The 16121-nt window shown below is 46.6% G+C and overlaps 2 long non-coding RNA genes across 2 annotated transcripts in view; both read right to left on the reverse strand.

The window, feature by feature from the left end:
- Nucleotides 1-38: 38 nt before the first annotated feature.
- LOC135276979 (uncharacterized) lies at nt 39-5499 on the reverse strand. The gene is made up of 3 exons (XR_010344569.1): nt 5421-5499; nt 2660-2769; nt 39-1039 (listed from the first exon to the last, which is right to left on the reverse strand). It is a non-coding gene; the product is annotated as an uncharacterized LOC135276979 (long non-coding RNA).
- A 50-nt stretch (nt 5500-5549) lies between these two features.
- LOC105727558 (uncharacterized) overlaps nt 5550-16121 on the reverse strand; it is a 183302-nt gene continuing 172730 nt past the window's right edge. Inside the window, exons 7-9 of the long non-coding RNA XR_010344484.1 lie at nt 6993-7088; nt 6048-6335; nt 5550-5913 (exon numbers count right to left, since the gene is read on the reverse strand). This is a non-coding gene — a long non-coding RNA (uncharacterized LOC105727558). The remainder of the gene's footprint in view (nt 5914-6047; nt 6336-6992; nt 7089-16121) is intronic.

A 16121-nucleotide genomic window follows, 5' to 3' on the forward strand; every position in this document is an offset into this window, starting at 1 on the left:
CCCAAAGACTTGGAAGAGGAGCTAATTTTTCTGTTAAAAAGATACAGAAAATATCAGAGAAGAATGCAAAACTGAAGAGTTTTTAAGATAAAACACACCTGGGTCCTGGGGATACAAGCCCTTGTTTTCACCTTTAGTGGGATCTGGGTAGACATTTTAAAGAAGTTCCAATTAAGCTGTTGATGAAAAGATTCAAAGACAGAATATGTGCTTATTGAATCTGCAGGAGACATGCGCTCTTATCATCTTAAGATTCCTAAACATCAGAGCAGAAAAGAACAATGCACTGAGGTGGCCTTTGTCCTGGTTAAAATTCCATGCTACAGTTAAAAGCAAAGCTAGCTGCACAGGCATTGATCTAAGGAATATGACTGAGCAGCCGCCGAGTGCTAAGCTCTGTGCTGGGGTAGATGTGCAGCTGTGAGATCAAGCGGCAAATCACAGGCGAGGGCCTGGAGGAAGAGAGCTGTGGCAGTCCTGTTTGGTTAGCTTCCACTTCATTCCTCCTTCAAGACCCAGTGGTGAGTAAAAGTCTGTAAGAAGGTTTTTGAATTGCAGATGAACCACAATAAGCTCCATGCATTAGACCAGGCAAGATATCCCTCCAGGACCACTCAACAGTGCTTAGATTCTCAAATTCTAAATTACATTGAGTTTAATTATCTGAACATGGCAACACCATGAGGGTTCATTGATAAAATCTTGAGTTCTAGCAATGCTGCCTCATTCATTCATGCTTCCATGTGTCTGGCACTGAGATTCTCCAGTTCCCAAGTACCTGCTTGATGCAGCCCAGTGGTGGAGACAGACGCAAACCAGTGAGCCTCACAAGGAGCAGTGGTACTGAAGGACAAGAGCTGGGTTGAAGGGTCAGGATGACAGTGAGATCCGCACCGTGAGTGGATGACAGCCTGCTGAGGCAGGTCTCTGAACACATGCTCGGCAGTAGAACAAGAGGCTGTGAGAGAATCTGGGAGAAGCTCGGAAATCAAAGTCACTGGTCCAGGACGAGAGTGGAGAGAGGCATTCACCTTGCACCCTAAATTTAAGGACATACAAAAAAACTCAGTAATCAAGATAAATAATATTTCAATGATTTTAATGCAACACTGAGAAAACAATCACAATTGATGTGAAATATTCATGATAAATAAAATATCAAAATGCTAAAATCAGGACAGGGTCCCACAAGGCCAAGGTCAGAGTAAGTGAGTGAGGCGGGTCGTGCAGGTGCAGGTGGAAGCCTGTCTTGATCTAAAACTTTTATATTGCACATATTTTGCATTAATTTTTATGTTTTAAATATTGCATTATTGATCTTGAGTCTGAGTAATTTGCCACCCCTTTCCATTTTTGCATTGTGGCCTCTCCCCGCCCTGGTGCCACCCTCCAAGGACAAGGACGAAGGGTTGGGAAAGGAGGCAGGGGCTAGACCACAGCAGAGGCTGAAGGGTCATGCTCCAGACCCTGGACTTTATCCAGCAGCATTGAGGAGCCACGGAATCATATATCCAATATGTGTGTGTGTTTGTGTGTGACAAGATTGCATGGGAGAATTTGTAGTGAGGGGAGGGAGGACCAGAAAGAAGAGGGTGAAACCAGTTAGGAGGGAGACATGAGTATCCAAGCAAGAGGTGCAAGCCATTTGGAGAAGACTGGTGGGAGAACGGTGAATGAATTAGAGACCTTCAGGCAGCGAAATCAACAAGACAAAGGCCAGGACACATGGATTCAAGAGGACCACTTCTAATTTTCTGATGGTGCAATTCACTATGGCCATGATTAGTTTGGAGTAGAGGTAGAGAATGGGTCTGGTTTTTGGCCTGTTGAACCCCGTTCATTTGCAGCATTCTAGTAAGATATGATAAACCTCAATATATACATATAGTGTATGCACATATACAAAATATACCTATTTTGATACACATTATACAACTTTACAAACAAGGTTGGTTGTACCAAAACCAAAGGAAGGAAGGTTGACCAGGTAAGGTGGCTCATTCCTATAATCCCAGCACTTTGGGAGGCCAAGGCGGATGGACCACTTGAGGCCAGGAGTTTGAGACCAGCCTGGGCAACATGGCAAAACCCCGTCTCTACTAAAAATGCAAAAATTTGCCAGGTGTGATGGCAGGTGCCTTTAATCTCAGTTACTCAAAGGGCTGAGGCAGGAGACTCCCTTGAACCCAGGAGGCGGAGGTTGTGCAGTAAGCCGAGATCGTGCCACTGCACTCTAGCCTAGGTGACAGAATGAGACTCTATCTCAATTGACAAAAAAAAGGAAGGAAGGTGGACCACGGTACCCTCACTGTCAGCATGTTTATCACCATGGTGATGGTTCTGGGATTCCTCATGTCTGGATGCTGCTTCGCTGAGCACAGGTGGCTTTTACCACATTGCTGCATTTTAATCATTACCCCCTGGTGAGGACCCTGAAGGTCAGTTTTCTTCTGACTTACTTGAAGTTACTTAGCTGGGCTTGAACCAGGGTCCCCTCACTCCAAATGCCACAGTCCTTTCATCAGCTCTGTTGCCTCCTGGTGGCACACACTTACCATTTCACAAACCCCAAACTTGTCCCCAAGAGGCAACTGCTTTAATTGTTTGATATCTTGTATCCCCCTTGCACGGAATCTAACACAGTTTTAAAAGGGAATACCTCCAACCTGCAGCATTAAGGAGATGTCTTCCGGGTGCTGGCTCGACTGTTTACTGATTGATTGATAAATGCCAACTGCTCCTGAGGTTAGGCAAGAGATGGGTGTAGTCCTGGGAAGAAAAAGCATGCCTGGTGAGTCTGCTGACTGGCGAGTGAAAGCCACACTACTGTCAAATGGGGTCATAAAAGCCACCTGGGCATGGCGGCATGTGCCTGTGTTCCCAGCTACTCAAGAGGCCATGGCAGGTGGATCACTTGAGCCCAGGAGTTTGGGACTGTAGCATGCTATGACTGCACCTGTGGATGGCCACTGTACTCCAGTCTAGGCTACAAAGTGAGGCCCCATCACTAAAAAAAGGAAAAAAGATATCCAGAGCCAGGAGACTCAGCCAGTCACCCTCATTTTTCAGCCCTGATTCTGCCATTTAGTGTAACCCTTGAAAAGACATGCTGGGGCTATGACCTGTTCTTATATTTTCATTCCTCTATGTGGCCTCAGAGGTTTATCGACCCACACGATAGACCCATCACACCCTGTGGAACGTGAACTACTCCTCTGGGCAAAGTGCACTCCAGAACCGGCGGCTGGGACCATCCAGACCACAGTAGCCTCAAATCATGTGGCCTAAAAACCCAGACCAGCGCTCCTTAAACAGCTTCTCTAATGCTAGTGCAGTCTTAGAGCTCAGACTGCTGCAAAGTGGAAAAGGAATCTCCCTTCCCCTGGGGCCAGCGCCCAGCTGACATAACTGCGATGACTGCTAGACAGCTCCGTGGCTCAGCCAAGCTTATATCTCCCTTCACAAGGAACAAGCCTTAAAATCCAGCTGTGATAGTCACGTAGAGGCTTTAACATGCTGTTAGTGAAAAATCTGTTTAGCAATACATTTTGAGTTAATCAAATGCAATCAACAAAATGAGATGTCATCCAAAAAGTTAATGTAACAAAGATTTTTCAAATAGAAATTCTCATTGCTGAGGATGGTGTGGTGCAACAGGCTCTCTAATACGCTACTGGAAGCCTCTTCAGGAAAAACAGTCTGTTGATGGGTGTGTGTGTGTGTGTGTGTGTGTGTGTGTGAAGAGATGTATCACAAACACTTATCTACTTTATTCAGTAATTCCACTTTTGGGAATCTGGCCCAAGAAAATAATCAGGAAATGAAAACAGGTTTGTATAAACAGGCATTAATCATGGCATTACTTGACTTTTTAAAAAATTAAATGTCCAACACTACCAAAGTGATTAAATAAATTATGGAATGTCCTTATGATGGAATATTTATACAATTATTAAAACTGATGTTTGCATAGTTTTAATGCAAACATACTTTGATGTCTGCAAAGTGTTTTTTTAATAAAAAGGAAATGGTATTCTTATGACCTGGCATTGAGTACAAACTGCATATACACAGCACAGTGTCACTCAGCAGAGGCATATCACAGACAAGAGCCTGGAAGAAATATTTTGAGATTAATAATGGTTACAATATGTGAATCTTCTGTTTTCTCCTTTATAGTTTTTTTTGTTTTCTTCCACAATTTTAGAATTATCTTGATTTCCTTTCACTACAAGAAAATAAATACTTAAATACATTAGTAAATAGTTTGGAGTAGAGATTTTTAAGATGGTAGTTATGAATAGCTGTGTATTCACAATAGCAATATTCCTCCCTGAGGAGTGAACTAAGAAACACGTACTCTGTTATAAATAGCTGCAGGGCTTTGACACTGCCTTTACATTCAAAATGAGTTCATGTCATGAGGGAAGCAGGACCTTGCTGCAAAATTTGGCTCAGGAGGAGCAGAGAGCTGGGTGCCGCTCTATGTGATTTCCACCTTCTCCTCTGTGAGTCCCAAGCTGCAAAACTCTGGGCAAGTCACTTATCAGCTGTAATCCGTCTGTCCCTGTTGACAGAGCAGCATCAGTGACTCCTGCCTTCCTCACAGGACCACCAGGAGGGCCAGTGGACACCCTTGGTGGAAGATGGCAGGGACTGTTAAGATGAGGACACTCCAGCTGTTGCAGGTTCCTCACAACAGTTTGGGAGACACCAGCCTCCCAGTCAAGTTCTGGTCTGCGTGACCCTGGGCCGCTGAGATCCCTGTGAACGTCTGACCTGCTCACATAACGCTGACCACTGGAGTCTGCAAAGCCTGTTGACATTTGAGAGCTCACCTCCAAGCTGCCAGCTGTTCTGTGAGGTGGACAAGGTGGGAGAAGTGGTGATTTTGCAGCAGACAGTGAAGCCGATACTTAGAGACTGGATCTCAGGAACCCAAGTCCCCAGCGTGGCCCAGTGCGGGAGCCTGACCTGTGGCCCAGGCCCTCAGGCTCCAAGGCCAGGGCTCTTTTTACTATCCTCTGTGAGCTGGAGATGGGTTTCACTGTGTCCGTTTCACAAATAGGGAAACTGAGACTCCCAGAAGGCCGGGTGATAAGCCTAACTCATACAACTCATATATGATCAGATCTGTAAGGTGACATATGGTTCCTAGAAATCACCATACCACACAGGGCTTATGGTAAAAATGGGGTTAGGAGCGCAACACTCAAAACATTACCAGTAACAGTAAAAATAAAAATAGAAGCCTAATAAAACAATAGCACTGTCTGACACACATTAAACTCGTAGGGAATGCATAAACCCGACAGTAATCATGGCACTTACCCTGGGAAAGATCTGAATTTACCTGTGCACCGGGGCACAAGGAGAGTTACAGTTTCTAAGTGATTCTGCAGTGGAGGAAGGAGGCTTACCAGAGATGGAGCAGAAGGTTGTAACACCAGGTGCGGACAGGTGCAGCTCCTAACCCACAGCTGAGGTGACATTGAAGGGCCACGTTCAAGAATGTTGCGTGCACATTCTTGCATGTGTGTGTGTGTGTGTGTGTGTGTGTGTGTGTGTGTGTGTGTGTGTGTGTTTCCTGCAGGGCTTGACTGAGCAGGATGCAGTTTTCTGCATTTGCCTAGCATTTCCTGAGGACAAAAATCACATATAGGTAAAAACCAAATTCACATCACGCTCAAATTATCTGCTAACATGTCGATCACACTAGAACAAATTTGTATTTCCAAAACAAGACTCAGAGCAGAGCAGGCTGTACCCAGTGAAGGGTGGGGCTGCAAGTGGAACATGCGCTTTTTTTTTCTGACCTCAAAGTGTTCTTTACATAGGATGGTTCTACAGGCATTTCCTTCTTTTTCTTCCTCTTAGCCTGGCTTCAGGCTGGCAGTAGATAGCATCTGCAACCTGCAAAGGTGGGGTTGATGGGGAGGCATGAGTGATGGGGCAGGAAGAATTCTGAGACTATGCCTGAACCCAGTGGAAAGAGGCCATGATGGGTCACGGTGTCCCTTAGAGACACAGATGAGAGAGTCTCGTACTCTACTCCGGATCTGCAACTTGCCAACTGTGTGGGCTTGGACAGGAGACTCAGCTTCCTTGAGGCTTGGTTTCCTCATCTGTAAAATGGGAATAAACATAGTACAACCCTCACCAGGTGGATCTGAGGGTTAAATGAGATCAGGCATGTAGCAAGTGTTCAACAAACTCTGATGACCTCGCTTCTCCTCCTTCTCTTCCTCTTCTTCTCCCTCTTCCAAATCTCCTCCTACTTCTTCATAGTCATCTTTGTCATCATTACCATCATCGTCACCATCATCATCATCATCCTACCACCAAAGAAAAGAAGTCATGACCCGCTGGTTCCTGAGATGCTGGCAATGGAGCCGATTCTCTGGGAGCATCAAACTCTTAGTGAATCCTCTGGGTCTGAGGCGCATGGCTTGGTCTCTTGCACCCCAGACTTCACTTACTGCAGGAAACAGGCTCCTCCTTGGGAAAAGAAGCAGGAGCAAAGCTCTCCTTGGCTTGGTGTCCCTGCGTGGCAGTTTTCCTATTGGGTCCGGTGAGGTGGTTTTTCTTCCCTGGAGCACTGCATTTGTGTGCATTTCTTATGTGCACTGAATTATCTCAACGCCAATCACCCACATGTCTGAAACCAGAAGACCAGTTCCAGGAAGGTGGGACATGTCTGGGAGGTGGTTTCAGGCATACAAAGTACTGTCCACAGACTACAAGCATGGGCATCGCCTGGGAGCTTGTCAGGAATGCAAAATCTCAGGCCCAGCCAGGAACCCTAACCTGCATTTTAACAGGATCCTGGGGTGATTTGACGCACATTACAGTTCCAGAAGCCCTGGTCTTAAGGGACAGAAGAGCCACGGCCCACAAGTCTGGGCTTGGGGAGAAACACCTATCCCTTGATATGTTGAATGCCTGTTTCTCTTGGTACGTGCTGGGGAGTACATGCGCATGTCTGGACTCACGTGGGATGGTGTTAGAATCCTGACTCCAGCTGATATTCTGTGTGGCTTCGGTCAATTGGCTCCACCTCTCTGAGATTCCGTTTCTTTTTCTGTGATCTGAAATAATAATAGTTATTAATGTTTGACACAAAACATTAATGCATCCAGCACGGTTCTCAGCATGCAGTAAAACTCGTAGGAAATGATATTATGACCACCATTGTTTGGGGTGAACACTGCAAGGTCCTCAACCAATATCCACTTTCTTTTTCTTCTTCACTAACAGAATCTCAATTTTACTCAGGCAGTGAATTGTTATTGAACAACGTTCACCTTCTTAGACCTCCTTGAATCTAGACATGACCATGTGACCATGGACACAATCCTTTGGCAGGGTTTCCCTCCTCAATAGGAATAAGAGATTTCAGAATTTCCTTTCTTTCCTATCCTCTCTCCTTTCTTCTTGGACTCTGGATGTGATGTCTGGAGACAAAGCAGCTATTTTGCCCTCTTTGGGGATGAAAAGCACACTGAAAGGATGAGTAAGAGAAGAGAAAGAAGGTGGCTGGGTTTCAGTAGCACTGTGGAGCCACTGTTAGGATTGCCCATCTCTGGGCTTCATGGTATAAAGCAGGTGGGAGGATTGAAGCTCAATGTAAGCTGACATTGAGTTTCTATTGCATACAGCCTAACATAGTCCTACCTTGTGATGCCACCATCACCACACTATGGTTACTAACCATCTCTGGCACGCACTGGGGTCTCAACCTGGGTCCTTGGTAAGCATTTGCTAATTTCAATTGAATAGTTTGAAGGAACCTTAACCTGGGAAACAGAATCGACTGTCAAGCTCCTTTAAAAACTAAGAATAAAAAAAAAACCCATAATCCAATTATCCACCAATAAAAACTGCTAAATACATTTTGACATGCAGCTTTTCACGTTTCATTTTACACACACAATTATATATACACCTACTTGTAAGGATAACGTGCACTGCTAATTTTCATGTATCTCTATATTACCATCTTTTTCATGCCATTAAATTTGCTTCTATAATAAAAATAACAAATCAGATAATGAGACGAGCCTGATCCTTCACTTGCTTCCGTTTTGCCTTCCAAGAACTGCGTCTTTGCAACACTTAGAGCCGACATCACCCCCACCGATGCCTGAGTGAATATTTCCTGTTGAAAAGCTGCATCGGGAAAGATGTCAGAGCTGCCGAATCACTTTTTCTGGAGAGCTTCTTAGGATGCCCAGAGGTAACATAGAACAGTCACTCCTTTAACGACTTCTCTTTATGTTCCTCCAAACGTCGCTGTGAAAAAGTCATACCCATTTTCACAATAAATGCACTTTTTTACATGATGAAAATGATGTAAGACTTTAATTCTGAAGTTCTGCTCTAAGACTTCAGATGCTTCTTGTCCTGCTCTGGTCCAGGGTCCTGTACGTATGGGAAGCCCTCTCTCCCAAAAGCGAGTGAATCAGAAATTACTCGTGAAAGTGACTCCAATACTGATAATGTGCGGAGAACAGAACGAATAGTATCCTTAATATTTCTCATCTAATAAAATAGGACAAGAAATGATTTGGAGAAGCACCTGAGTCAAGTCACAGGGGCCAGGCTGTCTGGGGAACTCCCACCCCCACCTCACCCCACCCCTCCCCCACCCCACCCCACCCCCACCGCACCTGCCAGGGCAGCCTGTCCTTGTCCCCAGCTAATTGTTCCTGTGTCATTAGGTGGACTCAGTGCTGCTGGATTTTTCAAGAGAGATTAGAAATATACATTTTTATTTGAAATCTTCCCATCTTTAAATGTCAGCCACTTCTTAAAATCACACAAAAAAAGACAAAACCACTATAAGGACCACAAAATAAAACCGGTCCACAGGCAGAGGCGGGCCACGGCTCGGAATCTCCAAGTTAGCACTGCCCTCCTCGGCAGCCTGCCTTGTTAGGCGGAGGACAAGGCTTTAGAAGAGACGTTGCCAGAGGGCCATCGCATCATAGTAATCGCCTTTTTGCTTAACTGCGGTTTACCCACACCCTGTGCTTCAGGCACAAATGAGACAAATTAAGGGCATTCAGCTGGGAGCCAGCACATATTTTTTTCGTTAAGGAGCTGAACGAGTCATTAACCGCCCAGGGCTGGTGGAGGGCGGGGGAGACTCCAGCAAACCCAGGAGGTGCCCAAGACCCATGACCTCATTCTGTCCCAGCCCAAGTCTTCACTGCTTCATGAGGGGCTGTGACAGCGTGACCTTCTCTAGCCCCACATGGTGAGAGCAAGGCCAGGGCGACGGGGGGAGCTCGCTGTTTCTGTTCCCCACAAGCCAAGACGCCAGACCCAGGTCTGGGATGACAGAGAAAATCCCCAAGGGTAGGCCTGCACACTTCTCTGGCATGGAGCACTGTGACTAACGCCCATACTCACGTGGTGTGCGCTAAGCCCTGGCTGATACCGTGGGGCGCTCACCCAATTGGGTTCCAAGGCCTTCCTGAGTCCTCTTGCCACCCCTCTAATCGCACAGCCTCCAGCTTATGTGGGATGATCAACTTTCTCAGCTTGCAGGGGACTTTCCTGGTTTTAGTACTGAAAGTCCCACATCCCCAGGAGCCCTTCATCCCGGGGAAACTAGGACACTTGGTCATTTTGAATCTGTGCAAAACCCAGGGAGTTGATTTTGAAACCACAATTGAGAAGTCCCATCAGGCTGCAGAAGGGCATAATTTAAAAAAATCAGGACATGGGCATTCCGGTTAAGTGAGCTGGAGTACAGAATACTCAACTGGACTTTGCTTCCAGGGGTAGACGGGCAGTACTGACCACAGTGGGGCAGTCCTAGAAGCAGCTGGCCACCCTCCACAACCTTGCTACGCAGTGGTCCCCAGGCCAGCAGTATCAGCACCACGTGGAACCTATTAGAAAAGCAGACACTCAGGCCCAAACCTGGACCGACTGGATCAGAATCTGCACTTTGAGAAGATGCATGGGCGCTGCACAGCACACAGGCTGGAGAGGCACTGTCTGGGGTGCTGCATTCTTACAGCTTAACTTGGTGAAAGGACAGAATGGGGATCCAGAGAGGTGTAGGGAGCCTGGGCAGGTGTGAGATGTCTCGTTCACCTCCCTCGGTTCCTGGAGGCTAAAGCTGTTAAGCTCCCAGAAAGGCAAGGAGGTCTGTCTGCCAGGATATAAGGACACAAATGAGTGTCAACAGTCCCACACTACATGTCCCCGGACTATAGACCTTAGAGGACAAAGGACTTTGTGCATTTTTTTACCCCTTCTGCCTAGATTTTCCAGGACCTTCAACATAAAATGTACTAAATCCTGTATTAGATTGGAATGCTTTGGGCTGCAGGTACCAGAAACCCAGCTAACGGTGGCTTAAACAAATAGAAGATTTTTGTTCTCACACACTGAGAAGGGAGGGTGTGGGTGCTGCATGGCTGAAGTCATGGCTCAGCAGTGCCGGCTGGGATGGAGGCTCTCCCTGCCTTCCCCTCTGGAATTCCAAGCACTTCCACTTTCTGTCCTCAGGTCGGTGGCCTTATGGCCTCAGGATGCCTGCTGCAGCTTGAAGTATCACGTTGTTTTCAAGACAAGAAAGGAACAGGGGAAGCCAATGAATATAACCTTTTTCAGGAAAGCAAAGTATTTCTTACAAACTGACCACCTACTTCAACTCAAGCCTCGTTTCTGGTGCCACAATGCCACCCAGACCCAAGAGAGTCTGGGAAACAAGGCACTGACAAAGGGGACAAGCAGCTGTGAGGGGCTCAGACCAATTCTGATCCATAGCCTAGAGCCAAAGAGAGCCAAGAGGGGACCAGCCAGGGCCGGGAGATGTCTCTTGTAGGCCTTCTGGTCTTTGCATAATGGCCCGGATCTTGTGGGCTGCTCATTTACATTTCTGACCCCTTCTAGGTGATGGAACCCTTAAAGGCAGTGAATGCATCTTAGTCCTCTCTACATATTCCTGGTGCTAACACACCAGGCACAGAGTGTGCTCAGTGGATATCTGCTGAATGAATGAATGAATGAGGATGCCCTCAGTGCCCATGAGCCAGAGCCACTCATTCCCAAATGTCTCGAGATGGTGTCATCGGCTTTATCTCATAATTGGCTTTATCTCCATAATGACTTATCTTTTCAAACTGGAACCAGCCTTCATATAACTGGGGCAAAGTCATAGAGAATCATCTAGCTTGAGTCAGAAGTTTCAGTTCCGTGGAGCCTGGCTTGGGAGTGCGATCAGGAGGTGATCAGCAGCTGCCAGACTTACCCACTCCCACAAGGCCGACTACATAAAATGAAGGAACAAAATAAAAGCCAACCTCTGGGGTCAGGCGAAGCCATTTGTTCTTAAGGGGAGTCGCAGGCAAGTCTGTGCTGTGTGCCTTGGAGTGTCGCAGCTAATCACGGTCCATGAAACATGATGGGATGGAGCAAGTCAGATGATTCCCTCTCCTGATATGTGCCATATGACAGCCGTTAAGTCACTCAGTCTATTGGAAATAATACTTCATGGTGATCCAGGTAGGGGAATGCAGCCAGGAGCAGAGAGACTCCTCCCGTCTCGCTGGAGAACAGGAGGGGTTGTTAGGGTGACGTCTCTCATTTCATGAGTCAAGTCAAGGCATATAAAAGCCAGGGAGGGCACGGGGTCTCCCCAGGAACTAATTTGGATGGGAAAAATAAAGATTTTATGTGCTGGCCCAGGCACTGGACTGAAAATCTCAAGAATCTAATCAGAGCCAGGTGGAGTGGAAGCAGCGCAGCTGCTAGCGAGGGCCCCGCGTGGGACACCAGGACGTGGGGGCCGCACGTGTCCGTGCTAGGGCATGCGTCAGGCTGAGTGATGACAGCCTTGGACCTCAGCGACAGTCGTCTTTGGGGAAGTCGCTTGCCTTCTCAGCTCCTTCTGTTTCCACATGTGCAAAATGGTTGTGGGGATGAAAGGCAAGAAGGTGGAGGCCAAGAGCCCAGCACGGTGCCCGGCACAGAGCGGTTGCCAATAAACAAATCATAATCACAGTCATTAAAGGGGCCAAGTCCAACTAGGGTGCCCTGAGGCCTCCCCTCCCCTCATGGCCAGGTGGTACAATTGCCAGATTGAGCAAACAAAAATACAGGGCACTCAGTTAAAATAGAATTTCAGACAAACAATGCATCATTTTTTTTTAGTATCCGCATGCCCCCAAACATTTCATGGGACTTACTGATACTAAAAACTTATTTATTTCTTATTTGAAATTCAAATTTAACCAAGCATCCTGTGTTTTTCCTGGCAAATCTACAAGGGGAGCTTAGGTGGGGCCGTAGATGAAAGAAGGGATTTCAATGTCAGTGATAGCTGAGTGGTGTGGTCAGATTAACTAAAGGAACCTATATTCTGAGCACTCAAATTAAAATTTCTGATTTATAAACTCCAACTCCCAAAGCTTAGAAGAAAGAAAAAAAAAAGACTCCTTTAGTCAATAAGCAAACTAATGAAATGGCAGAAAATTGGCTGGGAGTGTCCCATCCCCTAGCTTCAGCAGCAGTTTCTTGAAGGCCTCCACGCCCTCTCATCCCATTTTACAGAAAAGGAGATCAAGGCTCCAGCAGGTGAAGAGAGTTGCTGGGCTAGCATGGGGCTGCAGCCCAGTTCTGTCTGACGCATGAGCCTATAACCATCATCAGGAGACCCCACTGCCTCCCACTGCTTAAAAAGATGTCTCCTAGAAGGCTACAGACCACTCCCAACTTTCGTAGAGAGGAGGAAATATTACAGACCATCAGGTGAGAGAGCGTTTCCCAGCCTCTTTGTGCCTCACCTTTTCCCTCTGTAGAAAGGGAATGATTACTATCTTGCTAGTGTTTTGGGGTGACTTGGTAATTAAGTATATTAAGGGCCCAGTTTCTAATCATGACTACACAAATGCCATTTATTAGACTTATTGGTATGAAGACAGTAAGGTTTTATTGTTAAAATATCAGCCGTGAAACCCATCAGGTGAGTTCAGCCCCGGATTCACCTCTTTACCCATCTTGGGATGTTTCTAAACCTCTCTGAGCCTTCATTTGCTCATCCATAAAATGGGAACCTCATGGAGCCCCCCTTTTGCAGCCGTCGGGGGTGGAATGCAGTAGCACAGGTGAGCACTCAAGTGCAGACTATTTGTATTTCAGCAGGCAGAGGGAATGGGTGAGAGCCAGTGGCCTCTCTTGAGACCCCTGAAGGCTGGTCACATGGTGGGCCTCTCCTCCGAAACCCTCTGCTCTGCCTACAATAGAGCTGTCACAAGCTCACATCTGCCACTGGTAGAGACTTTTCTCTCACGCTTCCCGGAGAGGCCCTTCCAAGGGCCACAGCCCTCCTCTCCTTGTTTATATGCCGAGAACAATGCAGACCTAGAAGCCAAATTTGCAGCTGGGCTTGGAGGAAAATGGTTGTCTCTCCGATAAACCCACGTGCATCATTGTTAATGACCCTGGACCACGCTGCCCACCCACAGCGCCTGTCCATTAGAGGTCAGACACTGGCTAATGAGATTGACATCCCTGATTAAGCCAGGAAGCAATGCTTCTTTAATTCCACACACAGCCAGAGGCAGAGCCTCTGCCTCTCTCTCACTGGGACTTCCCTTCTCCTCTTACCAGTTCTGCCATCCATGGCTTCCTGGATCTGCCAAAACTTCAGGTTCCTCAAGGGACACGATGTGTCAAGTGCATTTTCTGGCTTGAGGGATTGTGTGTTTCATAGACATCTTTCCACTTTAATAGCTGTTTTTCCCAGGAGTGTCGTCAGCTGAGATTCAAGACTCACTGATGCTAGGCTGGGAAATCCCTGGGAGATAAGAAATTCAGGCCCACACTGGACGCATGGAACCGGAAGCACACTGCAGAGTGGGATGGAGTGCTGTTTGCAGTCCCTCTTCTGGACCAAATTTTGGCTTAGGGCTTCCCCTACCCTCCCTTGGCTTCCACAGCCTGTGAGATAGATATCAGCACCTCTTTTTTTTTTGCCAAGGAAGACACCATGGCCCTGAGAAATGACCTGGTCCACACACGGTCACACGGCAAGCAAGTGGAGGGGAGAGCGTGAGTCCATCTGTCTATATGCCAAGCTTGCATTTTTCCCACTACACTCGATTTGGTCACACTTGGCTCACACCAGTGCTTGAAGCCCACTGCAGAGCCAAGCCCCAGGACTCATGTGTGGCTTCCTTCATGCCTATGTGGCAGTTCCAGTACTGCCAAATCCCTCTAACCTGAAGAAGTTAAAACTGATGGTTTGATGACCCAGTGGTACATCCCCTCACTAATCTTGGTGAGGACACCAGGGTGTTTTTATCCTTGCTCTTCGGAGTTGCACAGTAATGTTCCCATAAGCCACACCTATTTTTACAGTCACTAGCATTTAGTTTCCAGCCTTTTAAAGGGAAGTAACAATGAAAGTGCATTTACAAAGACATCTGAATGCAGAATCCTTCATTGTGTATTTTTTCATCTTTACGATAGTTTCTTCCCCAGCTAACTATTCAGCATAGTTTTTAGGAACTCCTATTTTTCAAGTCATTCCAAAGTATTTGACTTATTTTTCATAGAAGCCACTATTCCCTTTCTTTCTCGCTCATCGTTTTTTAGTTTATATAGTAATTCAGTGGAATTTTGAAATTAAAATTACAAATATAACTGGCATAAGAAGGTATGGGAACAAATCCATTGACTTGTTAATCAAATGACTCATTGAATGGAGGCAAATGTGGGAGAGCTCACTGAGATGTAGCTGACCAGCCTCCAACGTTCAGAGTGCTGTGGGCGGCCACAGAATGTTTACAGTGGCAGGGGAGAGCACTGGTTAGTGGCTCAGTAAAGTAAAACAGGTGAAAAGAGCTTCCATTCTAGTATTTGATGGTGGTAACAGTAGCCGTGGTGACTGCAGTGATTTCTCTGTATTTAGTGTGAGGGCCACATATTACTGTCCATCCTCGCTACAATACCGAGAAATTACTCTATTTGCAGTCTAAAGATTAGCTAGTACATAAGTCACTCAATTTTACCAGGAAGATTTTCTGAAAAATATGATCTACTACTCCAGACTCGGCCAAGTCTTCTTGGAGAAGTATCAAGCAGCCAGGAAGACTGGCTTGGAGATGCCTCTTCTGCTGTTCTTGAAGCCTGTACACTTGCCTACTCAGGGGGAGCAGGGGAGGAAAGGAACAAGTTGCTGAGAGTTATTCCAACCATTGGCCTATGGTGGACTTGATGGTGTCACACAAGGAGGCACCTGAGAAACAGAAAATGAATCTTACATTCTAGCAAGTGCAAGATTTTCCTCTCTGTTTTAAGGTGAGGAAAGACTCAGAAGTGAAGTGACTTGGTCAATGTCACATAGCCTGTAACTGGAAAAGCTGAGATTTCAACTTAGTTCTATTTAATTCCAAATCCCATGTGCTTTCCATTGAACAACTATTGCCATTGAGTTGGGTTGGGCTGAGTTGAGTTGGTTTGAGTTGAGGTGGTTGGTTTGAGTTGCCCAGAAGAGATGGATCCAACCATCCTCATAATCAGGGACCACAGAAGCCCCAGCCCAGTTCCAACCCCTTCATGTGGAAATCTCATACTGCAGTCCCGAAGCCTGGCAGAGGTTCCAGCCTCTGGGTTGGGTTGGGTAGAGTTGAGTTGGTTTGAGTTGCGTGGGGCTGGGTTGGATTAGGTTGCGTTTGGTTAAGTTGGTTTGAAGTGGGAAGGGTTGGGTTGGGTTAGGTTAGGTTGAGTTGGCATGGGTTGCACTGGTAGCTGAATCACACTAAGCCCTTTGCTGGGTACTCTTGGTCCCAAAAGAGAGGGCTAAAAAATGTCTCTTCTATAGTCTTTCAGCAACTTGAGGGCAGAAAGGGGGATCAATGCAAAAGAAACAGACGAGAATCATATGATTCATTGTTGAATTCTGGTTGGATTACCCAAGTAAATCATGCCCTGGGCAAACCAGCAGAGTCAAAGTCACCTTACAGAGCTGTGTGTGGGAGGGGGGCCCTTCTGTCACATTGCCCAGAAGAGATGGATCCATCCATCCTCATGATCAGGGACCACAGAAACCCCAGCCCAGTTCCAACCCCTTCATGTCCAAATCCCATACCACAGTCCCG

Source organism: Aotus nancymaae, unplaced genomic scaffold (assembly GCF_030222135.1).
Source record: "Aotus nancymaae isolate 86718 unplaced genomic scaffold, 86718_ANA_hifiasm-v0.15.2.pri h1tg000029l, whole genome shotgun sequence".
NCBI classification, from domain to species: Eukaryota; Metazoa; Chordata; class Mammalia; order Primates; family Aotidae; genus Aotus; species Aotus nancymaae.